The sequence below is a fragment of the Sciurus vulgaris genome (genome assembly GCF_902686455.1).
Source record: "Sciurus vulgaris genome assembly, chromosome: 18".
Taxonomy (NCBI): domain Eukaryota; kingdom Metazoa; phylum Chordata; class Mammalia; order Rodentia; family Sciuridae; genus Sciurus; species Sciurus vulgaris.
The window spans coordinates 2,463,693-2,490,799 of NC_136479.1; the positions used below are offsets into that span (position 1 = coordinate 2,463,693).

Consider the following 27,107-nt stretch of genomic DNA (forward strand, 5'->3'; position numbering starts at 1 on the left):
GGGGTGGCGGGGAGTCATGCTTCAGGACCAGCTTCCCTCACCTATTTTCTATTTCACTTATCTCTATCTGAAATTTTATTTATACTTGTTAGTGCACTTGTTGGCCACCCATCTCCTCCTAGTAGTCCTTGTCACCAGAACCAATACCCCAACCTCCCCCTGCCCCAAGTCTGAAAAGTCATGAACTGCAAGGCTATCAGACCATTCAGTGCCCGTGCAGTCAGCAAACGCCGCTCTGTATAGACAGCACTGGGAGAGGGCCCGGCACCTGGTGAGACCCAAGGCCCAGAGCTGGGGGCTGGAGCCCACTTCCGGGCACCCGTTCTCTACATTAGCATCTCTGGCAGCCACGGCTGTGAACAAGCTGGTCCTTTCCAGGCCCTCAGGCTGTCCCTGGAGACCTAAGAAGTAGGCTTTCAGCTGTCTAGGGCTACTGCCAGCCTCTTCCAGGACAGGCCCCCTTCCAACTGCCAGTTCCTTAAAGTCTGATTCACAATGACTTAAAAACAGTAAACAGCAGGCATGGTGGTGCATGTCTGTAATCCCAATAACTCAGGAAGCTGAGGCCAGAGGATCACTTGAGCCTGGGTGTTGGAGGAGCCCAGGAACCTGGCAACATAGGCAGACTGTCTTAATAATAATAATAATAATAATAATTTTAAAATGGGGCTGGGTGCTTGGCATGGTGGTTCATTCTTGTAATCCCACTGGCTCAGGAGGCTGAGGCAGGAGGATCAAAAGTACAAAGCTAGCCTCTGCAAAAGTGAGGCACTAAGCAAGTCAATGAGACCCTGAAGACGGGATGTGGCTCAGTGGTTGAGTGCCCCTGAATTCCTGAATTCAATCCCCAGTACAAAAGAAAGAAGAGAGAGAGAGAGAGAGAGAGAGAGAGAGAGAGAGAGAGAGAGAGAGAGAGAGAGAGAAAGAAAGAAAGAAAGAAAGAAAGAAAGAAAAGAAAAGGAATAGGGCTGGGTGTCTGTGGTGCACACCTGTCATCCTAGCCACTAAGGTTGCTGAGGCAAGAGAATTGAAAGTTTCAGGTCAGCCTGGGTAACTTAATGAGACCTTGTCCCAAATTAAAAAAATAAAAATAAAAAGATCTGGGTGTAGCTCAGTGGTACAGGGCCTGCCTATAGCATGAACCAGGTCCTGGATTTGATCACCAGTAATGGACATGGAGAATAAAAAGATCCCCAAGATAATGAGACCTGGGGAAAATGAGTGAAAATGGAGGCCATGTACTGACAGCCTTCGTCTCCCAGGACAAATGTGTTCCAGGCCCCCGCCAGATGCAGATAGGGAGGTGGTGTTTCACCACCCTTAAAAGAAGCAGTCTCTGGAAGGCGTCAATCTCTTCCAAAGTAAATGCTCTTCAAATACCTGCAGACCCTGACCAAAAGGCTTGCATATCCAAGCAAACTGATATATGCTCACTAGACCACCCCTCAAAATAGCCTATGTAAGCCCAGTCCCTTTCCTTGCTCAGTGGCTCATTTTCCCCCAGGAGAGTGGGTTCAAGGGCACGGGCACCATTTTATCCCCCTGAATAAAGAACTGAGATGATGCGAGAAGTTTGCAATCTGACTGGTCTTTTTGTGCTGACAACCAGCAGTGTAAAAAATAAAAGACATATTTTAAGTTCCATAGCATGTCTCTAATTGACATTTTCTGCGTGGAGAAGGGCAATAAGATAAATGCAAAGAATATAAATAAGCACAGGTAGCAGATAAATCGTCAGGCTGTGGCGTCAGGGAATTCAGGGCTGCAATCCTGCTCTGCCAGTCTTCACCAGTGTAAACTGGGATAATAATAATAATGGCTCCTGTCTCCTTGGAGGAAATAAGCACTAGCTGAGAAGATGCACGTGAAGTGCTTAGATCACAGCCTCCTCACTTTTTCTTAGTGTCTCTCTCTCTCTCTCTCTCTCTCTCTCTCTCTCTCTCTCTCTCTCTCTCTCTCTCTCTCTCTCTCTCTCTCTCTCTCTCTCTCTCTCTCGTTTGGCAGTTTTCAAGGCAGCTGCCTGGGACAAAAGGAAGCCTCTCCAGAGGCCAGGACTCCTCGCCCGCCCGCACCGGGCTCAGAGACAGAGGAACAGCCCACCGAGCTCTGAGCCAGAGCGCTGGGAGGGGGCTCTGTCGCCGAGGATCCAAGCTCTAGATCCCCGGGGTCGCGTTGGCACATCCAGGCGAGTGCCGCGCTCGCCCCCGTGCGTCCGATCGCCGCAACAACAGCGCGGAGCTCCAGCGGGCCCCGCCCAGACTCCCAGGAAGGCGGCTCAAGCTCACAGGGCTACAGCGTAAAGGGACCAGAAAGGCGAGGAAGCGATGACCTCAAATGGAAACGCGGAGAAGCTAACGAGAGAGAGAGAGGAGGCTGTGACGCGGTGCTTCTGGGGAGCTGCACTTTGTGGTTGCATGGCGTTGCCTCATTCGCCATATTGTGCATTTACTTCTGTGCTCTTCTCTGTGAATGCCATGTTTCACACTGGAATAAGGTTTAAATAAATTGGCAGATAGGTGGGGAGAAGGGGCCAATGGAGGTCAGCTTTGCACGATGAGTGCCTGGGGGACTGCTCTGAGGGTGTCCTACAGGCAGCTGAAGCTGAAGCTCAGATTTGAGCTGAAGAGCTGCCCAGAGAGGAGAAGCTGGTGACCCAAAGGGTCAACAGCACAGCTGCAGGCTCAGAAGGTGTCTGCCCACAGGCGTCTGGCTGCCCCCATCCCCAGTTGTCCTTCCAAATTCACACCCTCACAGGTGCTGCTGAGGTCAAGCAGCTGACTGGGAGTTCCTTAACACTGGCTGTGCCATTTTAGGGAATGCACTTCCTGATCCTTGAGCCTACACTTCCTGCAGCCCAGCTGTCTCTTTGCCTTTGGCTCCCATCCTAGCCCCTCAATGTTGCTCCTCTGTTCAGAGGCTGGACCCCATCTCCCTCAGGCCAGTGTGCTGTGTCACCCAGGCAAGGCTCTGTCAGGGATGCTTCTGGCCTTCTAGTCCTTGTGTTCTCAGACTAGCTCTGCCCCGGTGGAGCTGGGAGTGAGCCAAGGGGGTGACTGCACTGGGGACAGGAATGTGCTATTGCAGGTCCTGCGCAGCCCTCTGGCTGGCCCGTGGAGCCATGGCAGGCGTTTTCCACAAGCCCATGCCAGCACCCAAGCAGCCCGGCAGTGGCCAGGCAGGAACTCGGCCTGCACCTCCTGCGTGGCACCTACCAGTTTCCCTGCCTGCCTCCTCCTGGGCCAAGCTTCCCTGCCACCCTGCGGGTGAGCCCTGGGTGTCTGAATGTCTGGGTGTCTGGGTCTGCACAGGGGGTTCTTGGCTCTCCCAGGTTTGAAGCAGACTGGCACGACTGGACCTGTAGCCTGCCCAGAGAGTGTAGAATGACAGACAGCAGGGGAGCTGGTCTTGGGGGCCCTTGGACTGCCCAGGTTCAGAGTCCAGCCCCATCACTTAGGAACTGTGCCTTCTGGGCCAGGTACCTTCTCCTCTCACCTGCTTCCCACATGTGAAACGAGGACAGACCCAATAGCCCCGGCTGCTGCTGCTCCCGCTGTTATCATATCAGGGGAGAGTGGACAGCTTCAGAAAGGCCAGATTCTCACCCAAAGTCCCTAGTGGATACTTGAACCCCACCTGAACCCAGGGCCCACCCGGCTAACACTAGGCCATTCAGTCGACCTACGTGGGTAGACCAGGAAAGCATTGCCTGTGGCCACGGAGCAGTGCCCAGCAGGAAAGCCTCCCCAGGGAATCCTAATAGATCATTCTAGCTGCCCCGGGCTCTTGTAGACTGCTCCCTCACAGTGGCTGTGGAAGGTCCAGCCTCCTGGACAGCAAGCAGGACAGGAGGAGGGCATGTGGGGTGCTGTGCTGAGGCTTTGGGCTGAGGGGGGCCCACAGCCAGCAAAAGGGCCTGGTGCAAAGGAAGGTCTGTGAGGGGCCAGCATGGCCTGCATGAGCTCCTGTGGCGTCAGCCCTGGGTGGCAGCCTCCTGTCAGAGCCAGAGCCAGTGGGTACAGCTAGGGGTGGAGGGGCAGCGGGGAGGTGACGTGAGGGGCTAGCTCTGTGTGGGGGCGGGCCTGTGAGCGGGGGCGCCTGGCACTAGCCCTGCCATCTGCGGGCAGCAGTCTGAGCCCTGCAGGGGTAGCAGGCTCAGGAGCCTCCAGCCGAGAGGCCTCCCCCGGCCTTTCCACTGCAGCGTTCTCCAGACACTCTCCTGCCAGGTTTGGCACAGGAGACTCCTCAGCTAGTGGCGCCAGGAGTGGCAGGCTGGCCGGGAGGGGCAGAGCAGACAGAGTGTGGGGCCTTCTGGATTTGGGTCTAGGGGCTGGGGGCTGAGCAGTGCTACCCCCCAGCAGCTCAGTGGAGTCCACAGACTCACTGGGGGGCACCTAGCAGTCAGACCCCCAGTCCAGCTCTGCCAGGATGCCTCTCCTGTCCACCCAGTGTTCTCTCCCTGCCAGGCTGTCCACCTCAGCCTGGCTCCAGGCTCTCCTGTCCGACCTCCCCAAGGATGAGGGTGCAGCCAGTCCCCAGGTTCCCCTGCAGCCAGGCCCACCCATCCTAAGTGGTAGACCCTGAGTTTGTCCGCCAGGGTTAAAGTCAGTGCCGACAGCTGAGGCAAGGCCAGAGGGGAGGCCCACCTGGGGCTGGGCCTGGGCCTGAGCTCAAGAAACAGCAGGACCGTACCTATTAAAAAAAAAAACGAAATGCGGAGGAAAAAAACCAAAACAACAAAAACAAAACAGCAGGATTCGCTCAGGGTGGAGGCACACTCTGTACTCCCAGCTACTCAGAAGGACTGGGGATGCAGCTCGGTGGTAAAGTGCCCTGGGTTCAATCACCAAAATGAGGAAAGAGAGGAGGGCAGGGAAGGGAACAGCAGGACTGGGACAAGCGGAGCAGAGGTGACCGGTTTCTGCGTGTCACAGTCTTTCAGGGAAGGAGTAGTAGTGTGGGTGGTGGTTTAGGGCCCCTCTGGCCAGCCGTTCCTCAGCTGGGGACAGAGGGCCTGCCTCCTGAGCTGGTCCCTGCAGTCTCAGGATCAGAGCAGACCAGCCTGGCTCTTGAGGACAGCAGGCCCTCCCTGGTGACACACTGTGGCCTCCTCAGACTGCAGCAGCCTGGCTGGTGACACAGTGACTTTCTGCAGCATGACAGACGTGCCCACACTCCTGGTTCTGGCTCCCCTCTCCCCAGCTGTGTTTGAGCTGGGCCTGGGGTGTCACCCTGGCCCTCACCAGCTGCCAGTGGGGGGTGGGGGACATCTGAGCCTCCAGGCCTGGCGCCAGGACCCAAGTCACTGACAGGGTGGAGGAGCCTGGGGGGCCAGGTGGGAGGCCTCTCCTAGCTGTCAGCACCCATGATGGATCAGGGGTAGGGGCTGGAGCAGGGCCAGGGGCTGCACGCCTGTGAGGGGAGGGCTGGGGTTGGCCCCTTGGAGTCTTCAGAGTCTCTGCCCCTCACAGATGGGGGCTCAACGGTGTTTAAAGCCCCAAGGGTGCCAAGCCTTCCCACTCCCTGGCATCATGGGCACCTGGGTCTTCCTCACCACCCTTTTCCTTCTCTGCCTGACTCCTGAGACCCTGCAAGGCGGTGAGGGCCGGGCGGCTGTGGGATGTGGGGGGTCTGGGTGGCTGCATTTGGGTTGGGGGTCAGGTGGACTAGGGCATGGGCTAGAGGTGGGGGTTCCAGAGCCAACAAGGGTCAGAATATGAGGACCCTGGGTGAAAGAGAGTTCAGATGGGGGTGTTCGGGGACTGAGGGGCAGAAGCCTGGGTCTTGCTCCCTCTCAGCCTCTGTGGGCCACCCTGAGCAGCAGACCCCTCCTCCACTAGGGCTGCTCCCACTCCCTCCTGTTCTACAGAAAGCTAAGCGGCCATCCCTCAGGGAACAGGGCCCATCTTTCCCATTCCAGGGGGGTCTGGGAGGCTTCTGGGGATGGCTCCAGGGGTTACCAAGCTCTGGGACTCAGATGTGGGGCCCAGGAAAGAATGGGGTCCCTCCCTGTCTTCCTGGCAGCAGTACTTTCAACAGTCAACTCAGGGTAGAACACAGACTCCCTGTGCTCTTGGAAGAGTTGAGATTTTTTTGCCCCTAAGAACAAGGGGCTTCTGGCAAAGGTATTTGAAACTGGTCTTGAGGGCAGGCTGTGACAGGAGAGGGGTGGCATGTCCCTGGCAGCAAGAAGAGGCAGGTGGGACAAGAGGGGAGGGACTAGGTGAGCTGCAGAAGCTCAGGGGCTGGGAGTGTGGGGTTTAGTGTCATGGATAGGTCTCTACGCCTGGGGTGCTACAGGTGCATGAGGTGCTTCCCTTCTGAGACATGGTGCATCCAAGTGCCAAGAGAAAGATGGAGGGGCCTGGGGGAGGAGGGAGTGGTGAGAGTTCCAGGAAGGGAGGAAAGTCCAAAGACCCTCAGGACTGCCATGCACAGTGGCACATGCCTGTAATCTCAGCAACTCAGGAGGCTGAAGTAGGAGGATTTCAAGTTTGAGGTCAGCCTCAGCAACTTTGCAAGGCCCTAAACAACTTAGCAAGACCCTGTCCCAAAATAAAAAATAAAAAAGGGCTGGGGATGTGGCTCAGTGGCAAAATGTCTCTAGGTTCAATCCACAGTACTCCCCACCCTCCCAAAAAAAAAAAAAAAAAAAAAAAAAGAAAAGAAAAATTAAAAGAAATTTTAAAAAGAAAGAAAAAAGAAAAGAAAAAAAGACCCTCAAAACTAAGACTGGAGCTGGGTGCAGTGGTGCACGCCTGTAATCATAGTGGCTTGGGAGGCCAAAACAGGAGGATCACGAGTTCAAAGCCAGCCTCAGCAACGGCGAGGTGCTAAGCAACTCAGTGAGACCCTGTCTCTAAATAAAATACAAAATAAGGCTGGGGATGTGGCTCAGGGGTTGAGTAACCCTGAGTTCAATTCCAGGTACAAAACAAAAAACAAAAACAAAGATTGGAGGGGAGAAGCATAGAAACTGGTGAGGAAAAGGGCAAAGTGGGCTGTGCCCCCAACCCCTCAGGGATATGGCTTGAACACCTTCCTCCACACCCAGGGACCCCAGCGTCCACTCAGTGGCCATTAGACTGCCCACCTGGCTCTGTCCTCACCCTCCTGTGACCAGTGGGCAACTACGCCGCAGGGAGGAATGTGGCATGCACATGTGGCCCTTATTGCCCCTTCCTAAGTCGCCCACTTTCTTCCTGACCCTATAGGCTTTGGGAGCCCAAATGGCTACAGATCAGGTAACGCAGGCTGAGGGGTGGGCAGTGGGCTGCTCCCTGTCCTCCAGAAGAATGTACTGCACCCCGTTCCTGCCCTCCTGCCCCGCGGGACTCAACCTCTCCTTTCCCTCACAGGCTATGGCACCGTCCGTGGGCTGGGAGCAGGTGAGGACCAGGTCAAGAGGTGGGGAGACCGAGGAGCAGGGCAGCCTCCTTTCCAGCTGGGACAGAGGACAGGCAGGCAATCATCTCAGAAACTGGAGGGAATCATGCTGAGTGAAATGGGCCAAGCCCAAAACACCAAAGGCTGAATGTTTTGTCTGATAAGGGGATGCTGATATGTAACACGGGGGTGTGGGGGAAAAGAAGAAGGAAGGAACTTTGGATGGTGTAGAGGAAAATGTGGGGGGACGGAAATAGTAAAATGAGACAGACAGTATTCCCCTGTGTACACGAATGATCACATGAACCATGTGACTCTACATTGTGCACAACCACAGAAATGAAAAGTTGTACCCCATTTGTGTACAATGACTCAAAATGCAGTCTGTGAAAATTTAAGAATTTTAATTTAAAAACAAAGAAAGAAACCTAAGGGAACAGGGCTGATCCCCACTTGTCCCTAAGCTGAGAAGGGGAAGGAATGGAGGGAGGGAGGAGGTTTGCTCTCCTGAAGGTGACTGGCTCTCTCTCTCTGATCTGAGCAGAGTCCCAAGAGCTGCTGCTCAGAATGGCTATGGGCTCAAGGGTGGGATTCTGAGGAGCCCTGACTCAGGGGTCCCTTCATCTCCCCCCCCAGGCTTCAGAGGGAGAGCTAGCTGGTAATCCCAATGGCTCAGGAGCCTGAGGATCACAAGTTTGGGACCAGCCTAGAAAGTTAGTGAGGCCCTAAGCAACTTAGTGAGACCTTGTCTCAAAATAAAAAATAAAAAGGGCTGTGTGGATGTGGCTCAGCGGTTTAGCACCCCTGGATCCAATCCTGGTATAAAAGAAAGAAAAGAAAAGAAAAGAAAGAGAGAGAGAGAGAGAGAGGTGCGGGGGGGGGGGGGGGGGGGGGGGGGGGGGGGGGGGGGGGAGAAAGCAGGGGAGGGGAATGTTGCTAAAGCCCAGAACCCAGGTGAGCCCTGCCCAGGTCTCCCTGATTTTCTCTCACACCCCTCACTTGATCTGTCTCCCAGGATTCAGGAAGGGGAACCAGCTGAGAGCCCAGCCAGGTGAGAGTGGGGAGTCCAGGGGTCATCACTAGGGTGTCCTCAGAAGGAAGGGACGACCAAAGGGCTGTGGAGATTGGGAGCCTCTCAGGTGTGCTGGTTTCTGGCTTGGTCCAAGGAAGGGGCCCTATACTGAACCTCAGCTGGGACCCCTCATTCCCCAGCTCGTCTCCCCGCTCCTCACAGGCCCTCCAGCTCAGAATGGCTATGGAGCAGGTAGGGGTGGGCTGGGGGCAGCCGGGAGCCAGAACTGAAGGGATGTTCCTGGATGGGGGGCTTCTGAGACGGTCAGCTGATCCTTATCCCTCTCAGGTATTGGAGGAAGTACGAAACCTCAGAAGCTAGGTGAGTCTGCCTCAGACACCACCTGTCCTTCCACACCTCTGCAAAACCCCCCTCATTCTTCCTGATTCCCCCTCGCCCTGTCTCCCCAGGGTATGGAAACAGGTACAGGCTGGTAGCAGGGTCCTTCCTAGGTGCTGCAGCCCAGCCAGGTGAGGTGGGAGAAGAGGCAACTCTCGAGTGTTTGCTTGGTTCTGGGGTGTGGCTGGGTCAGTACTGCCGAGTCCTGCCAGGCCTCAGGGAAGGCAAAACTGATGGCTCAGAAAAGGTGGGCCAGAGGGGACTCAGGGTCTCTGGTGTCTGGTGGGAAGAGGAAACAAGGGCATCCTCAGTGGGCCAGGGCACCCGGGTCTCACTCAGGCCCTAGGTTCAGATGGCTATGGACCAGGGACCCTGGGAAGGACCCTGGGCCCTGGGGTCCCTTCATCTCTCATTTGTGTTCCCAGGCTTTGGAGGGGGTGTGAAGTCCCAGAAGCCAGGTGAGAGCCTGCTCCATGCCTGTCCCTCTCTTGAGCTCTCGCCATCTTTCCCTCTTTCCTTTCGAAGGTCCATTCCCCTCCTTGTTCTTCTCTCTGGCTCTGTCTCCCAGGATATGGAACTGGGATCCTGGGAGCTGGAACCTTCCCAGGGGTGGGAGCCCTACCTGGTAAGGACACCTGGGACCAGAGGGCAGAGCTGGGTTGTGGAGGGAGGGCAGGGGCTCAGCCTCTCCATTTATCCCAAGCCTGGGAGCAGTTGGGAAACCTCCGAAGCCAGGTGCAGGGAGAGGCCTGCCCTGCCCATGTCTTGACTCCATCCTGCCTGTTCCTCTCTGTGCCCCCTCGTCTGCACACCCCATTCCTTACAGCCCTCACCTGTCTCTCCAGGTCTTGAGGGCACAAATGTTCTGGGCACTGATGCTTTTCCAGGAGTAGAAACCCTGCCAGATGAGGGTGGTCAAGGCAGGGCTCAGGGAGGGGCGGGTCCCCACCTGGTGTGGTGGCACAGACCTAATCCCAGTGATTCAGAAGGCTAAGGCAGGAGGATTGCAAACTAGAGGTCAGCCTCAGCAATTTAGCAAGGTTCTGTCTCGAAGTAAAAAATGTAAAAAGGACAGAGATGTAACTCAGTGGTGAAGCACCCTTGGATTCATCCCCCAGTACTGAAAAAAGAAAGAAAGAAAGAAAGAAAGAAAGAAAGAAAGAAAGAAAGAAAGAAAGAAGAAAGAAAGAAAGAAAGAAAGAAAGAAAGAAAGAGAAAGAAAGAAAGAAAGAAAGAAAGAAAGAGAAAGAAAGAAAGAAAGAAAGAAAGAAAGAAAGAAAGAAAGAAAGAAAGAAAGAAAGAAAGAAAGAAAGAAAGAAAGTCCCCACCCTCATTTTTAGGGGAGGAGTGATTGAGGTCAAAGTCAATGTCAACCTCTGTCTCTCCCAGTCCGGGAGGACACTGAAACCTCAGACGGCAGGGAGGAGAGGGCCCTGCCCTTGCTCTATCATCTCTGTATTCCCTCTTCCTGGTCCCCATCTTTGCCACTATATTAATGGCCCCTTCATGGGCCTGCTGATGCCACTTCCATAGTTGAGATGTGGTCTTGGGACTAGCAGGGATTTCCAGGCTGCCTGGTGGGCATGGTCCCTGAGGGAAGAGCGGTTGGGAACATGGCACACAAAGGCCTGAGATGGGGACATCACAGGGACAATCTAAACCACCATGGCCTGGCCCCACACTGGCCTGGCTCCATCCTCTGCCCCTCTCTCTTCATAGCTCCTGCCCCTCAGAACTGTCATGGACCTGGTAGGGGAGGGGGCATATACTAGGGTGTGGGGGTTCTGGGGAGCTCAAGGCCCCCTTACCTGGTCCCTATATCTTTCTTAGGCATTGAAGTTGGTGTGAAACCTCTAAAGTCAGGCGCTCCCTGCCCTGTCCCAATGCACCTGTCCACTGCCCCTCATGTGCTTGGTCAGGCCTCCCCTGACTCCTTCCTGCTCTGTCTCCCAGGATTTGGCAATGGAAATGGGCTTGGAGCCCAGCCTGTAAGGGCATCTGGGCCAAGCTGGGGTAATAGAGAGGAAGGAGGAGGCAGACCTAGGGGAGGGCAGGGACTGGGAGGTTAGAAAGTTGATTTCTGGGACAAGGGTAGTGGGTTGGGTGGGGTCTGCACATGGCTCAGGCCCTCTGTGTCTTCCCCCAGGTCTGGGAGAGAGCATGAAGCTTCAGAAACCAGGTGAGCAGAGACCTGCTCTCCCTGCCCGCTCCTTGGCTCCATTCCACTCATCTGTGCCCTGGTCCCACCCCCCAGTCCTCTCCTTACAGAGCACTTTCCTTCCAGGATTTGCCAATGGAAATGCCCTGGGGGCCCAGCCAGGTAAGGGCAGGAAGGAAGGGGCGGTGGGGTGGCAGCTAGGCTCTTAGGGATTCACCCAGTCACTCTGTCTCCCTGAGCACATTGCTGACCAAGTCGGCTGAGGCCTGTGGATGGCGTGCAGGTCAAACTGGACTGTGTCTGGACTCACTGGGCTCAGCCCACAGGCCCAGAAGCAAGTGTCCAGTTGCAGACAGTGGTGAGGATTGGGAATCCACAGAGGGAGCGGCAGGTCCGTGGGGCAGGGTGCAGGGAGCCAAAGGCCACCAGCCCCAGCCACATTTCTGCCTGGTGCCACTCCAATCCCTTTCTCACAGGTTCTGCAGTTCTGAACGGCTTTGGAGCAGGTGAACACAGGGTGGGATGGAGGAGGGGAGCCCAAGGCTGAGTTTCTGCGGGGAGTACCAGACCCAAGGACCCCCACCTGCTCATCTCTCCCCCAGGCTTTGGAGCGGGTGGAAAACCCCAGAACCCAGGTAAGGCCGTCAGGACCTGTCTCTGTCTCACTTCGTCTACCTGTGCTGCGCTCCTCCCACTCCTGGGTCTTTATGCTCTTTGACTCTGTGTCCCCAGGACTTGGGAACAGGAATGGACTGGGAGCTGTGGCCTTCCCAGGAGCTGGAGCCCAGCCTGGTGAGGCCCGGGGGTTCTCCCAGCATGGGGTTCCCATAGTAGGGGTGCTGATGTGGGGCCTCACAGTCTCCTTTTCCCCAGGCCTGGGGGAGGGTTAACACCTCAGAAGCCCTTGCCCCCCAGCTTCTTTGCATGCAACAAACATTCATTCAACAAACCAATCCATGGACCACAACTGCTCTGTGCCAGCCAGGGCTAGAGATGGTCCTCCCAGAACCCGGGGCCCACCGGGGAGGCAGACAGAATGACAGTGTGGAATGCTGCCCATGAGAGCGGCCTGTGTACTCTGGGGCAGAGGGAGTGGCAGCCAAGGCACATTGAGAAATTGGTTGGGGCTTAAGCTGGAGCATGGAAAAGAGGTCATAGAAAGAGGCTATAGGCTCTAGGAGTAGTTCAGGGGCAGGTAGCGGGAACTAGTCCTGATGGGGGGCGGGGGGGTGCACTTTTCTGGCTGGTCAATGGATGGTGGTGACACTCAAGGACTCAGGAAGGTGATGTGGCATCCAGGGTTCTGGAGGGGCTGTCACGGGCCCACCACAGAAGGCTAGGGACCATCACCTTCCAGGAGATGAGCAGACTAAAGAGACCTGGAAAGGACCTAAGAAGTATCAGAGAAGAGCAGGAGGGGAGACCAGAGAGTGAGGGTGACAGCAGCCCAGGAAGGATGATGGTGGCAGTGTTAAGTGCACATTGGATCTGGCCACCTGGAGGCCACCACGGAAGTGGTGAGGAAATGCTGGACAAGCAGGAAAGCAAGAAGGGTGTGGGGAGCCTGTAAGCCGTGTGTCCCCGCATCTTCTCACATTACTGCCCGCCCCTGGACCACCGCTGGCCTGGCAGGTGTCAGGTAGGGTCGGGTGGTGGCTGGAGTCGAGCTGGAGTGGCCAGGCCTTGGGTGGGACTTCAGAGAGTCCCTTTCTCTCCTTCCACCAGAACCTGTAGCTCAAAATGCTAATGGAGGGCTAGGGTTGTGGCTCAGTGTGAGGCACCGGGTTTGAATCTCAGCACCACATATAAATAAATGAATAAAATGAAAGGTTCATCAACAACTATAAATAAATAAACAAGTAAGTAAGTTATGGACCAGGTAGGAAGCAGTGCCAGCCAGGGCTCTAGGGAGGCCAGAGATGGGGACCCCTGGCGCCCACACCTGCTACCTCTCTCCCTTCCAGGATACGGAGGGGGCACAAAGGCCCAAAAGCCAGGTGATCGCTGCCCTAGCCAGTCTCGCTACCTCCCCCATACCCTGACTTCCCTCTCCTCATTCACATACACCTCCTGTGGCCCAGGATTCAGGACACAACCAGGCTTGCTGCCCAGTCAGGGACTGGGGTGGAGCCTGGGGGTGGGACCATCGCGTGCCCAGCCCTGCCCCCCAGGCTTCAGAGGTGCAGGGCTGGTGATCTCCAGGACCCATGGTTTCTGGCCTGGCTCTGAAGGGGCACCACAGCCCTCTGTCCCCTACTCATTCCTCCCTTCTCCACAGGACCCCCAGCTCAGAATGGCTACAAAGTAGGTCCTGAGGAGCTGGGAGGAGCCGGGGCCAGGATGCTAGGGTTCTGGGGTGGCTCTGAGAGGGGTCTCTCCTCACCTTCCCCCTTCCCCTGACACTTTGGAGGGGGTGTGAAACCTCAGAAGACAGGTGAGCTCACTCCTGCCTGTGTCTGCCTCCCCAAAGTCCAGAGCTCTCTTCCCCCTGTCTTCCCACCTCCATCTGCCCTCCCAGGGCTTGAGAACAGTATCAGGCTGGAAGCCCAGCCAGGTGAGTGCTGAGGTCAGGGGCTGCCTCCTGCTCCCCTCCTGGACCTCAGGAGGACAGTCAGTGAGAAATTGAGGGGTCTGGGAGGAAGGTTCAAGGACTCCAGGGCTCTGATTGTGACCAAAAGGGGGACCCAAGCTCCCTGACCCCAAGCTCTCCCTTCCTCTCTGCACAGGCCTGACAGCCCAGGACAGATTCACAACAGGTAGGGACAGGGATGAGGAGGGGCTGGGGAACTGAGATGGGGCCCAGGGCCCTTACCTGCCACCCATGTCTCCACCAGGCTTTGGAAGGGGCACAAAGCCCCAGAAGCCAGGTGAGTCTTACTGGGTGTGTCTCTGTCCATGCACCCTTAAAGCATCCCACCATGGCTCCCTCCCTCTCTCCAGGGTATGGGAATGGGCTGGCACCTGGGGCCTTCCTTGCAGTAGGAGCCTGTCAGGTGACAAGACCTGAATGGAGCCCCTTAGAGGGTGAGGGCAGGGACCAGGAGGGCAGAGCCTGCTTGGGTCATAGCATTGGGGGACTGGCCCTGAGCTCAGCCTCTACGTCTCCTCAAGAAGGGCAGAAAGTAAGGGGTCCCAGGGCCATGGGTGAGGGGGGTGACAGAGGCCTGGGGGGCCTAAGGTCTTAGAGCTAGGTGGAGGGCCCCCCTTAACCCCCTGTCTCTGTGGCTGCCTCCTGAGTCCCCCACACCAACCCAGGCCTGCTCCTGCTTCTCCCCCAGGTTACGGCAATGGAAATGGACTGGCAGCTGGGCTAGGTGAGGGCTGCTGGGCCTGGGTCCGGGGGCTGCTAGGAGGTGGGCTAGGTGGGGACAAGAGCTGAGACAGAGGCAGGGGCCAGTTAAGACCTTGAGAAGAGCCAGCTGGACACGTGTCAGTCTCTGTCTCTCCCCAGGCGTGAAACCTCAGAAGCCAGGCGAGAGAATGGCCTTGTCCCTTCTGTCTCTGTCCACACTTTCCTCAGATAATAAACAACCTGAGCTGGGTCATGAACCCTACTCCTGCTTCATGAATGGAAGGAAGCTTGGGGGGGCAGCAAGAGTCACTGGGAGGGGAAGCAGGGAGACACTGAGTGACCCCATCCCGACTTCATCCCCTGGCCCAGCTGTAGCACTTCCCCTCTTCTCCACAGGCCCTGCAGCTCCAAACCAGGCAGGGGTGGGGCTGGGGCTGGAGGGGGGCAGAGATGGGAACCCCTTGGGCCCTCACCTGGTCCTGTCTCTCCACCAGGCTATAGAGGAGGTGCAAAACCCCAGACACCAGGTAAGCTCTGCCCTAGCCAGTCTCTCTGCCTTCCCCCCAACCCTTCCCTCCTCCACACCTACCTCCAGGTGTGCCCTAGGGTGCAGGAAAGGACACGGGCTGGACCAACCCATGATGGGGTCCCTGTCTGGGTCGCCCTGTTGATTGCTCCCTTCCAGATCCCGCAAGGAACGTTCAGGGGTTTCTCCAGGGTCCTGGTTTCTGTCCAGGCCCTAAACCGGGAAATCACAAGCTGTTCCTGGAGGGTCCCAACTTAGCCAGGGTCCCAACACCCTGCTTATCCCTCCCTTCCACAGGTCTGCCAGCTCAGAGTGGCTATGGAGTGGCTGGGAGAGGTTGGGGCATGGCCAGGGAAGGGAGGTGGGTCCCAGGCCCTGTCCAAGGGCCCTTTTGCATCTTAGTCTTTCTCCCACTGCCCAGGCCCTGCAGTTCCCGTAGCTCTGGGCCAGGTGGGCATGGGTGGGCATGGGGAGCCAGGTTCCAGGGATCTGGAGGAGAAGCCCACAGTGGGGACATCCTGGACCTGCTCTCCATTCCTTCTCTTGGTGTTGGGGAAAGCATGAAGCCCCAGAAGCCAGGGAAGCCATTTCTCTCTACCCTCAGAAGCGGCCTACGGCCTTAAGGCCTCTAGCCCTCCCAAACCCACCAGATTCCACAGGATACAGGAATGGGCTGGGAGCAGGAGGCTTCCTGGGGAAAGGGGTCCAGCGGGTGAAGAAAAGGGAAGGAAGGGCAAGGTGGTCCTGGGGAGGGGCAGGGCTGCCTGTCTGCCATTGGAATTAGGTAAGCCCATTTCTGTTCCTCTTCCTGTCTCTCCCGTGTCAGCCCCTTCCCTCACGGCCTATTCTCCTCCCAGGGTACACGCCAGGGAATGACCAGGGGCTTCCACCAGGTGAGGGCAGGGGGCCTCAGCAGGGGAAAGGAGGGTTCACTCCTGGGGAGGGGCTGTTGGTCTGAACAGGCCTTCTTTCTCCAGGCCTGAATGTGGATGGGAACGCTCGGAAGCCAGGCGAGTGAGGAACTGGCCCATCTCTGTCCTGCACCTCCCCCGCCTCTGCTCCAGGCCCCATCTCCATCCGGCCCCTCACTTTCCTACTTTCCTTCTCCAGGATATGGCAGTGGAAATGGGTTGTCGGCCCAGTCAGGTGAGACCACTGAATGGGCCCTCCGGGGACGAGGGGCTGGGTGGGCAGGCAGCAGGAGCCCCAGCCTGTTGTGGCCCTTGGAGCTCGGCTTTCCCCCGCCTGGCAGAGGTCTCCGTGGATGCTGTGTCCACCTTGCAGCCACTGCAGGTTGGTGGCTTGGCCTGGCCTGAGCCTCCTGGGCAGCCTATGGCACAGATGCCAGGAGCTCACTCCCCTGGCCATCCCCTCGCCCACCTGGTCCCTGCAATGTGGGGGCCATTCCACTGCTCACCCCAGGCCTCCCACTCCAGGGGCTCCTTCAGGTAAAGGGGGCGACTGCAGCCAGAAATCCCAGCACCCTCCCACAGCCCAGAAGGACAAGTTCCCAGGTCAGTGTAGAATGGGACCTGGGGGCACAGGGAGGCACCTGGTCCTGGGAGGGTCTGGGCTTGGCTCTGTGTCCTGCTCTATCACATCAGCTGACACCAAGGCTCAGAGAAGGTGGAGACTTGTCACCAGGTGAATCAGCTGAGGAAAAACCTGGACTCTGGTCCTGAGACCCCATGGGACCCATATGGCAGCTCCCTTTGTCCCCTGCCCCATGGCAGGCTGCAGCTTCTCAAGCCCTGGGCTGGGCTCACTCCCACTCCTGCCACCTACCTACCTTTCTTCCTAGCACCAACCCCAGCTATCCAGTGGGGACTGAAACCTCAGAAAGCAGGGACGAGTCCCTCTGTCCTCAGGCCCCACTTCTCAAAGGAACAAACCCTTCACTGAGCCTATACCCCTGTCTCCTGGCCAAATCAGGGTCCTTCTCTATCATCCTTTTTTTTTTTTTTTTTTTTTTTTTTTTTTAATAAGACGAGATCTTAGTTGCTGAGGCTGTCTTCAAACTTGTGATCCTGTTCAGGCACCTATGCTAGGAAGTGCCTCCTAGAGCTGATCTTCCATCCTCTTGCTATTTTCTAAGTTTTTTTCCTCTGGTTCTGTCCTCTGGATAGGGAGATTCCCTTCTTCCTTCTCAGAGTCCCTTGGGTTCATACTTGTACCTCAAGGAGTTAGGGGAAGTCTCCATACTCCATCACTGACCTCCATTCCCTTCACAGGCTACCAGCCTCCCAGTGGCCTTGGACCAGGAGCAGAACAGGGTGAGGAGGCTCCTTAATGCATTCCTGCCTCGCTTCCCCTCCCCACCTCTCCAGCCTTCCGTTTGGGGGCCCTGTTAGAGGGGAGGGGAGGGTGGGCCACCCCTGACACTCAGCTTCCTCCCCCGCAGGTTTTGGTGGTGACCTTCTGCTGCAGGAAGTTGGTGAGCCCCCCAGCCCTGCTCTCAGCTGAAGCTGGCTTCTCCCTAGGGCGAGCCCCCTCTACTCCTCTCTGCTGCTTTTCTTATTTCCCTTCACATATTTGCTACCTGCTCCGCCATAATGGTTCCTGAAACTTCATGTGATCCTGCGTAAGATGAGGACCAAGTATAGCCTGAAGCCAGGCAGAAAGAAGGAGCAGGTTTGGAAGCTGCCCAGAGGGAAGTCAGGGGAGGCTTCCTGGAAGCAGCAGCCAGAAGGCGGAAAGCTGTGTTAGGGTTTGTGCGTGAGGGCGATGGGATGGGAGAGACCAGGCAGAGGAGTAGCTGAGAGGAGCCCTCTCCAAGTGGCCTCTGAGTTCTGAGTTAATCTGCCTACCTTTCCCTGTCTCTACAAGCTGGTCACCTGACTCCCTGTACCATCCCTGACTACCCCTTCCAATCTGTCTCCTGCAGGTTTTGATTATAGGAATGGAGCTCTGGGAACCAGGGTCTTCCTAGGGGACCACCCACAGCCAGGTAGGTGGAGTGGGGGTCATGGGGGTGGGAGGCTGGGTGTGCTGGGCCCAGGGCTTCACCCATATCTGAGGTTCTCTTTCCTCCTCCAGGGTTCCCTGAGGTCAACAACTTTAAGAATGGTGAGTCAACCCAAGGGTCAAGATGCTGCCCAGCAAGGGGAAGGGACAAGCCCAGGGGCTGGGCTGCAGTAACCAGGATCTCCTGCAGGGCCCGCAGGGGAGGCTCTTGTGTACTCCAAAGCAGCAGCTTCAACCCCCTCAGGAGACAGTAAGGAACAACCTGTGGAAGCCAAGGGGCCTCTGAGGACCGGGGCACTGGGGTCTCCCAAGAGTCCAGCTCTGGGAGACAGGGTGCCCACACCATCTCTCCTCCTGCAGGTCAGGCCTGGCCCCTGCAGGTCTCTCCTTGGCCTGCTCTACAGCCCTGGGGCCCAGGATACAGACATGCAGTGCTCAGGAGCCATCGAGGTAATGGGTGTGCGGATGAGAGTGATCGGCATGTACACAGCCCCCTACCCCCACACGCTCCCACCCCACAACTCTGCAGAGGAGGAAGAGGCAGGAGGGAATGAGCAGGGAGGGATGAGGCTGAAGAAAAGGCCCTTGGACTCAGACATGGTGACGCACACCTATAATCCCAGCAATCTGGGAGGCTGGAGCAGGAAGATCCCAAGTTCAAGTCCAACCTCAGCATTTAGCAAGACTCTGTCCCAAAATAAAAATATAAAAAGGACTGGGGATGTGGCTCAGAGGTAAAGTACGCCAGGGTACAATCCCCAGTATGAGAAAGAAAGAAAAGAAAGCCAGGCCAAGCCAGGCCAGGCCCTAGGGTCCCTGAGTACAAGGCTGGACACTGGACTCAGATAGAGAGGGATAGATAGTGCTGGGTAGTGAGGCTTAGTTCTTCCTTCCCTCTCCCCACGTCCGGTGGGCAGCTGGTCCCAGGGCCCTTTAGTGAATAGGGACTTCCCAGAGGTGGGGTAAAGCTGGGTGGGCAGAAGATCTCTGGTGACCCCAGTTGCCCCTGGTTTGTCTGTCTTAGGGAACCTTGAGGGGAAGAGAGGCAACAGTGGCCAGCTGGGAAATGGTTATGGAGGTGAGAGGGGGCCATGGCGACCCACACCCCCCACACCTGAAGGGCCACCTCTATCACCTGTCCAGCTATATGGGGGGTGGGATGTCCCTGTCCTTTGAAGGGGCATCAGACCCTCGGTACCTTCAGAGTTCTGCGGAGTGATGACCTCAGATCCCCCTGAGGTGAGGAGGGCCAGACCTCACTAGAGTCCTGATCCGCCTTAGATGCTGCTCTGCCTCTTCCTCCCAGGCCTCTGCCCTCCTGGGAAGTGCTGAGCACTGGAACCTGTCCCCTGCCGGTCCCGAGGGCCTCCGCATCAGAGCCTGGCCCACAGGGCAAGGAAGGCAGGCCCTTGGGGCTTGGTCTCTGGGCTTAAGTATCAATAAATTTGTCACACTTTCCCTGTTGGCCTCTGTGTGCTGTACGGGGGGTGTTGACTGGGGTAAGGGGGGCAGGAACCAGCACCTCATTCACTCATTCATTCATTCAACAAATGCTGATGTGGCTATGTGCCAGGGTCCATGCTCTGCAGGGTTACAGAAAATAATATTCCTAAAAGATAGCTCTCCAAGAAAAATGGAGGGACATTGTGACTCTGGAGGAGGGAGGGGAAACAAGCCAAGGAAAAATGGGCCCTGCGGGAAAGGGGCAGATACTAAATGCTGGGCCCTAAACCATGACCTTCCCCCATGGCAGATTAGTCCTAAACGGAAGCACAGCAAATACCAGTGGGCAAGATTTGAGTACTCATCCCTGGGATCTGGATTCTTATCTCCCCAGACAACACTGAGTTTCAACCTTTTTACAACTACCCTCCTAAATTGTAGGTAATGTCCCACAGGCATACTTGGCAGCAGTCACAAGTCAGTGGTGTAAGCAAAGGCCCACCATTCCAGCTGGATTGGGACGGCATCCAGTGGACTTGTGATGCTTGCTGTAGCCTTGGGAACATGTCTGATAAGGGGAGTTAATGACCTTTTCACTGGTTGATGCAGAAGGAGCCTCCCCTCGCACACGCAGCTGCATAGTCTATGTAACCAAAAGCTTGGAGCACAGCCAACGAAGTCTGCTTCACCCCCACCTCTAGCGAGTCCACGGTGTCTGCGTAGGTGACACCGTCACCCTCACCCCTCCAAGGCGGAAACCCCATTCAATACTAAATTAAAGTTTTAACCTGTGCAACTAGCCCCTGTCAAAACTGCACATACACAGCTCCCAATGATTACATCATTGTACCCTATAAAACCAAAATCCCCTCTGTAACTTACCGCCATTTTCCCATCTGGAAAATGGGCCCGAATGGTGTCTGAACCTGTGAAGGCATAAAGGCTTCTCTGAATCACTCAAGGTCTGCTTCCCATTCTTTGGTGCTTATACACATTCTTTGATTAATGCACAATTAAATTACAAATTTCACAGTTCTACTTACCCTTAGATATTTAGAATGACTTCTAATCCTGATAAATTCCCTTAGATATCTCAAATAACAATTACAAATTATCTACTTGAGTCTCGATTCCTCTTTGTGGAGGAGGGGCACAAACCTAACAAACAACTTCCTAATCACAGAAAGGCTCTTAGAAATGAATGAATCAGGCCAGGCACAGTGGCACACACTTGTAATCCCAGCAGCTCAGGGGGCTGAGGCAGGGGGAATCTGGAGTTCAACATCAGCCTCAGCAACTTAGCAAGACCCTAAGCGACTCAGCAAGACCCTGTCTTTAAATAAAATTTAAAAAGGGTTGGGGATGTGACTCAGTGGTTAGGTGCCCCTGGGTTCAATCCATTCTACCCCCAAAAAAAGAATAAATCATATATTTATTCTAGCAGATTATGGAACTCTCAAATATTTATTCAGGGGAGAGGAACTAGGGCTTGAACCCAGGGGTACTCCATCACTGAGATACATTCCCAGCCCTTCTTAATTTTTTTAATTTCAAGACAGGGTCTCACTAAGTTGCTCTGGCTGGCCTTGAACTTGGGATCATCCTGCCTCAGTCTTCCAAGTGTCTGGGATCACAAGTGTATGCCATTGTACCTGGCTCTTTCAAATATTTTTAAAAGCTAGTTACTAATAATCCTGTATCAGATCAGTGCTACTGAATCCTTTCGTCTTTTACTGTCATGGGAATTGACCCAAAATTCCAAATTTTGACTCAGAGCCTGCACTGGGGGGTGCCCCCTGTCCTCTCTCCTGAGCAGAACCCTTCCAAGCCCATACCTTGTCTTGAAGCCTGGGAAAGTTACTGTTTATTTTTGTGGCACTAGGGGTTGAACCCAGGACCTCCCACATGCTAGGCAAGTGCTCTACCACTGTACTGCACCCCAACCTGACAGCTTAGAGGAAGTTTTAACTGCTGAAGCTTGAATTGAAAGGAGCTGATGGAATTTGGCATCATAAAGAATTTGGCTCATTTTTTTCTTTCAAATGGTACTCAGAATTGAACCCAGAGCCTTGTGCATGCTAGGTAAGTGCTCTACTGCAAAGCTACATCCCCAATTCTAAGCTCATTTTTTAATTGCATGACTTATAATAATGGGATTGGAGCATAGAACAAATCTCACTATAGTATCTGAGGTTTTGGACTGATCAGCATCTAGCAACTTCTGTAAACATTGTTGGAGTTCCTGCCTGATTTCTCTAAATCCAGCACATGTAATTTTGCTCTAATTGAAACTTAGAGGCTTTTGTTTTTATGCTGAATTAATGATTGTTGTGGTTTGGATATGAGGTATTTCCCAAAAGCTCCAGTGTTAATTCAGGAGGTGAAGTGATTGGAATATGAGATTCATAACCTATTCAGTGAATTGATCCATTTGATGGATCACTGGGTTGTAACTGTAGGCAGATGGGCGGTGCCTTGGATTATATATTTTGTCCCTGGCTGCTTCCACTCCCTCTCTGCTTCCTGGCTACCTTGAGCTGAGCAACTTTCCATTGCCAGGCCCTTCTGCCACATGTTCTGTTTCAGATCAGGCCCAGAGCAATGAAGTTGGTGACCATAGACTGAGACCTTTGAAACTGTAAACCCAACATAAACTTTTCTTCCTCTGAGTCGTTCTGGTTGGGTATTTTAGTCACAGCAACAAAAGGTAACACAGTGATTTTGAAAAAATACTGAAATAGTCTTGTTTTTTCCTGCCCCAAAGCATAGCAGCTTTCTTTCCTGGAAAAGAGGCTGCTGAGCCAATACCACCTGCTCACAGAGGCCAAAGCAAACTATTTCAGTGAGGGCAGTATGACAGCCGCCCTCCCCTCAAGACTGCTTTCTGGGGATCAAACCCAGGGCGCCATGCACACTAGGCAAGCACTCTACTACTGAGTTACATCTTCAGCTGGGTTATATAGCCTTAACACCTAGAAATGTTCTACTTTATATATTTTTTTATATAAATGTTATATATATATATATTTTAATTGGCATTGGCACCAGAGATTGAACCCAGGGGCACTTAACCACTGATCCACATCTCCAGACCTTTTTTGTATTTTTATTTAGAGACAGAGTCTTGCTGAGTTGCTTAGGACCTCGCTGCATTACTGAAGCTGACTTTGGACTCGCTATTCTCCTGCCTTAGTATCTAGAGCCGCTGGGATTACAGGCGTGCACTGCCCGGTTCCATATTCTAATTTGGAATCGATTGGCCATGTTCTCCTTTCCTCACCAGCTACCAGACCCTCAGCCATCTATCATCTATAACCCTTAGGAACTTTTAACTCAAATGCTACATTGTAGTCACCGAACGCTGCTTTTGAACCATGATCTTTTCTGTAAGATAAGTGAATGCAAATCTACAGAGACCTTGACCCACCCACCCAAGAGCATCATTCTGAAGTCTCTATGGGTAAACAACGGAACCACACACTCTACAAATTGGCCACAGCCGATAAGCAGGGCCTGACGAGGAAAGGCAACCTGTGGGTCGCAGTGGCTCAGCGGTCCTCAGGCCAGGTGGGGGCGCCCGCTGAGCATATGTAGCTCCGGGTCTCAGGGATGGGTGCAGAGACTGCGGCGCTGCGGGACAAGACGATTGGTTGGATTACGGGAAGGAGGGAATAGAACTTGATGGAGCGCTCTGAGCCTCTGATTGGCTGCCACGGAGAGTTTGCGTCAGCTGGTGGGAGAGACGCCGAGGGCCGCTAGCGCATCGGCCTCTGATTGGCTGGAGCGCGGCAGCGTGCACCTCCGATTGCCTGGCCATCCGCAGCTCGGCTCGGGGCCACAGTCCTGGGGTACCAGGCCCCAGCGGGCGGCGCGCGCCGGGTCCTGGGGTGGCAGCAGCAGCCAAACTGGCGGCGCGGCTGCCCCGCTCCCGCTCGCACCCGCGGCTCGCCCGCGGCCGCGTCCACTCCCAGCTGGGCCGTGCCCGCGCGTCGCTGCCGCCTACGCCGCCGCCCCCGCGGTCCCTGCCTCACCCGCCGCTACCGGGCCTGCCGCCGGACCTGAGCTCCGGAGCCCCGCCGCCCTGGGCCCTCGCCCGGGCTGAGCTGCCACCGCTGCCCGCTCTCCCGCTGCGACCCGAGCCCCTGGCGCCCTGGGGCCCCCGCGACCACCTGGCCTTGCCGGAGCTGCCGCCGGAGGCCTGCGCGCCTGCGCTACCTGCCTCGGCGCTCGCCCTGCAGGACCTGCCGCGCCTGCCCGCGCCCGCGCCGCCGCCCGCGCACCTGCCCCTGCCGCCACTGCCCGAAGCCGCGGTCGCCACCGCGCCGGGGCCCGTGGGCGCACGCGGACGTCCGCCTCTGCTTGACGAGCCGCCGCCGCAGCCCCTCCCGCCGCTGCCTGCGCGACCCTCGCCTTTCAACCTGCTGGCGCTGCCCGCACCCCGCGACCCCTGGCCGCTGCCCGTCTTCCCTCCGCCCCCACCTCCTCACTTCTTCCTGTCGCCGCCTTGCTGACTGCCTCCCGAGGCCACCTGCCGCAGAGCCAGCGGACAGGTGAGTGGACAGCCTCCGAACGTGGGCAGATTCGGAAGGCGTGGTTCAGAGCCGGAACTGGGTCAAGAGAAGGTTATCAGGGCAGCAGCCCAGGTTTGGGGAAGAAAGGCGTTTAAGCCTACCATAAAGTCCTTTTAAGTAAATTAGGGGCTTTTCCCCACCTTTCTCTCCCGACCTGAAACCTCTTGCAAGGTTATTTAAGAATGTCACTTATCCCAGTGCTGATAAACTGGCTGGTGTTCAGGGTAGCAAATGGAGTGCAGCACATGGGGAAGTAACGGGGATTAAGGGATGAAAACAAGTTAGAATGCTTCAACCACCGTCCAGAATGCATCACTTTCCCTTATAAGGGGACAGGATGCCATGGCTGAGGCCCTCCTCTGTTTACCCTTGGAAATTCAGATCCTCCCTCCCAGGTCTTAGTCGTACTTTTAACTGAAATAGATCCAGGGGTCCTGCTGGCCCCTAGCGTTGGTGATGGACAATCGATAGTGGGCAGGCAGATCACATACAAGGGCTGTGAAGTCATCCTTATGGGACAGGAGAACTGCAGGCTGAGTCCTAAGAGGAAGCTCCTGTTGTCTCTCCAGCCTGATTGGCCTTCCACCCCCACCTGGCCAGTTTCTGTACAGGCAGTGCCACTCAATGAAGTTCTTTGTTCCACAGGTGGCAGAGGCTCAGGTAACCACACAGATGGCCGATCCTCACCGGCTTTCTACGGCAGCACAGCAGTGGTAACAGGAAGCCAATCTTGACTTTGAGGGACTTCTAAGAGCCCAGAATTCACCAACAAGAGGGTAGTGCATTAAGTTCCATGGCTATGATAACAAATCATCACAAACTGAGTGGCCCAAGTCTGCAGAAGTCTGCTTTCAGTTCTGGAAGCCAAAATCCCAGATACAGGCATTGGCAGGGTCTCTCTCTCTCTCTCTCTCTCTCTCTCTCTCTCTCTCTCTCTCTCTCTCTCTCTCTCTCTCTCTCTCAGGCACTAGAGAAGGATTCTTCTTGCCTTTCCCAGTTTCTGGTGGCTCCAAGCCCTCCTTGACTTGGTCCTCATCACTCCAGTCTCCGCCTACCCCACAAGCTTCTCTGTGCCTTTCTCACATCTTCCAGTTTTCATCTGTCCTTGGATTATGGGACCCACCCTCAATCCATGATCTCATCTTGAAATCCTTCTTGTAATTACATTTGCAAAGATCCTTTTATCAGGTAAGGTAGCATTCCCAGATTCTACATTTTGATTGTGGATCGCCATGAAATCCATACAGGCAGTGTCCTCCCCTGTTGAGCTGGCCCAACTCCCTACCTGTTTTCCCAGAACTTCTAGGTCTTGTCCCTTACTGACCAGGGTACTGGAGCCCTTGGGCAGGAGCCAGTGGTACTAGTATTTTGATAAAGCTCTTACTGGCACCAGAAGAAAACAAAGTAACTGTCTTTTTCCTCTGAATTATGGCCAAGTTCCCATCCTGTTAACTTGCTGCTTCCCCACCCCACTTTGTATCGTGTAGCCCTCCCCTCAACTAAGAAGTGGACAGCAGAGACAATGAATACCTTCCTTTAAGGACAGCACTATGGGGACCCCACCCTCAAAGCTCTGGAGTCATACTTACTGCTGGTTGAAAGAAGACAATCACAACTGATAATAAAGTTAATTGTTACCCAGTCACTGTGTCTGTTCAAGTTTACAAGTGAAATTGCCCCATGCTCTTGTCAAAAGCCTTGTCCAAGTCAGTCCCTATATCCAAAGTGTGGGACGCTCACCTGGAAAATACCTGAGGTGGCCCTGGAGCTAGGCAGAGCTACACTTCTGTCCCTTTAAGCCTGGAGTCACCTGAGGCCAGGCAGTTGTGACCTGCCCAGAGGTCCTGGGGTGGACTAGAGCAAAGGGTGGCTCCCACACCAGGGGCTAAAGCCAGGTGAGCGTGAACTGGAGGTGTGGGGGGGTGCTTCCTGGGTAATCGATAGTGGAGAGGGGAACTTTAAAAATGCTAGTAAAAGTAGATACTTGAGTTCAGTAGACATGACAAGGCAAAGTTTTTATTTTTTTTTTTTTTTTTTAATGGAGACTAAACCCAGGGGTACTTTACCCTTGAGCCACATCCCAGTCCTTTTTATTTATTTTGAGACACAGTCTCACTAAGTTGCTGAGGCTGGCCTCAAACTTGTGATCCTCCTGCCCAGCCTCCCTAGTGGCTGGGATTACAGGCATGTGCCACTGTGCCTGGCTCTTATAATGTTTTCTGGCATCATCCTGCACTTGGTGTTTTTAGTTGATTTGATTAAGAATATAAGGGAGGGGCCTGGGGAGGTAGCTCAGTCGGTAGAGTGCTTGCCTTGCAAGCATGAGGCCCAGCACTGCCAAAAAATAAAAATAAATAAGGGAGGGGCTGGGGAGATAGCTCAGTCGGTAGAGTGCTTGCCCTGTAAGCACAAAGCCCTGGGTTCAATCCCCAGCACCCAAATAAATAAATAAATAAATAAATAAGGGAGAGAAAAGGCACATTTCATATACTGTAAAAGCAGGGGAGTAGGAGACTTTTAGTGTAACAGATTATTTATTAAGGCTGAGGGTTTCTCTCTATCATCCTGGTCCCTGTCTGTCTCAGGTCTGGCCACAGTTCTTTCCTGGAAAGGAGGGAATGGCAGGCTCCAGAGGAATGGGTGTTTGAGAGGCTCACTGGGGAGAGCCCCTGTCCACTATGGTCAGGAAGGGCACCCAGAGCCCCTCTCCACCCGCCCCCGCCCCCCGGGAGCTGGCTCTGAAGTCGGTTTGGGCTGCATCAAGCTTGTCCTACTTCCTGAGGGTTAGGGTTCCACAGCACTCAGGGCTTGCTTGTGCTGAGAATTATGGGGCCTTCTGGTTTCCTCTGCACTCTCAGGTTAGGGACTGGATTGTGCACCATGAAATTAGGTCCTCAAGCAGGCAGGGAGTGGAACTGCCCTGAGGGTTCTTGTGGTGCAGCCCCAGGCCACTTGCCATAGTCCCCTCCCCTGCATCTGTCCACGTCTGCCCTACCAAAGTTGAGCTTGAGCTGCTTCTGCCCACCCGAGCCTCTCTGTCCCTTGGTTCTCCCAGAGGGAATCAAGATAGTCATTTTGTCACTGCAGGATGGGGTTGGCTGATGGAGCGGGACTGAGGCCCAGCCTCGACTTCTTCCCAGGGCAGTGCACTGTAAGCTTCCCTCCCCCACCTCCGCTCCTGCCTGGGAGAGGCGGGGTGGGGATACCTGTGGATAGTTAAAGTGCCTTTGAGATGGTAACCAGGCGGAGCAGGGGCCCAGCTCTCCATATCAATGGCATTCCAACCCCCTCAGTCCCTGCTTAGATCCCAACTTAACCCCTCAATTCCCAGGATCCAATTGAGTCCAAGTGGATGGGGT

The 27,107-nt window shown here is 55.1% G+C and overlaps 1 protein-coding gene across 1 annotated transcript in view; it reads left to right on the plus strand.

The window, feature by feature from the left end:
- Positions 1-27,107, plus strand: part of FLYWCH2 (FLYWCH family member 2) — a 93,855-nt gene that overhangs the window by 65,148 nt on the left and 1,600 nt on the right. The window lies entirely within an intron of this gene.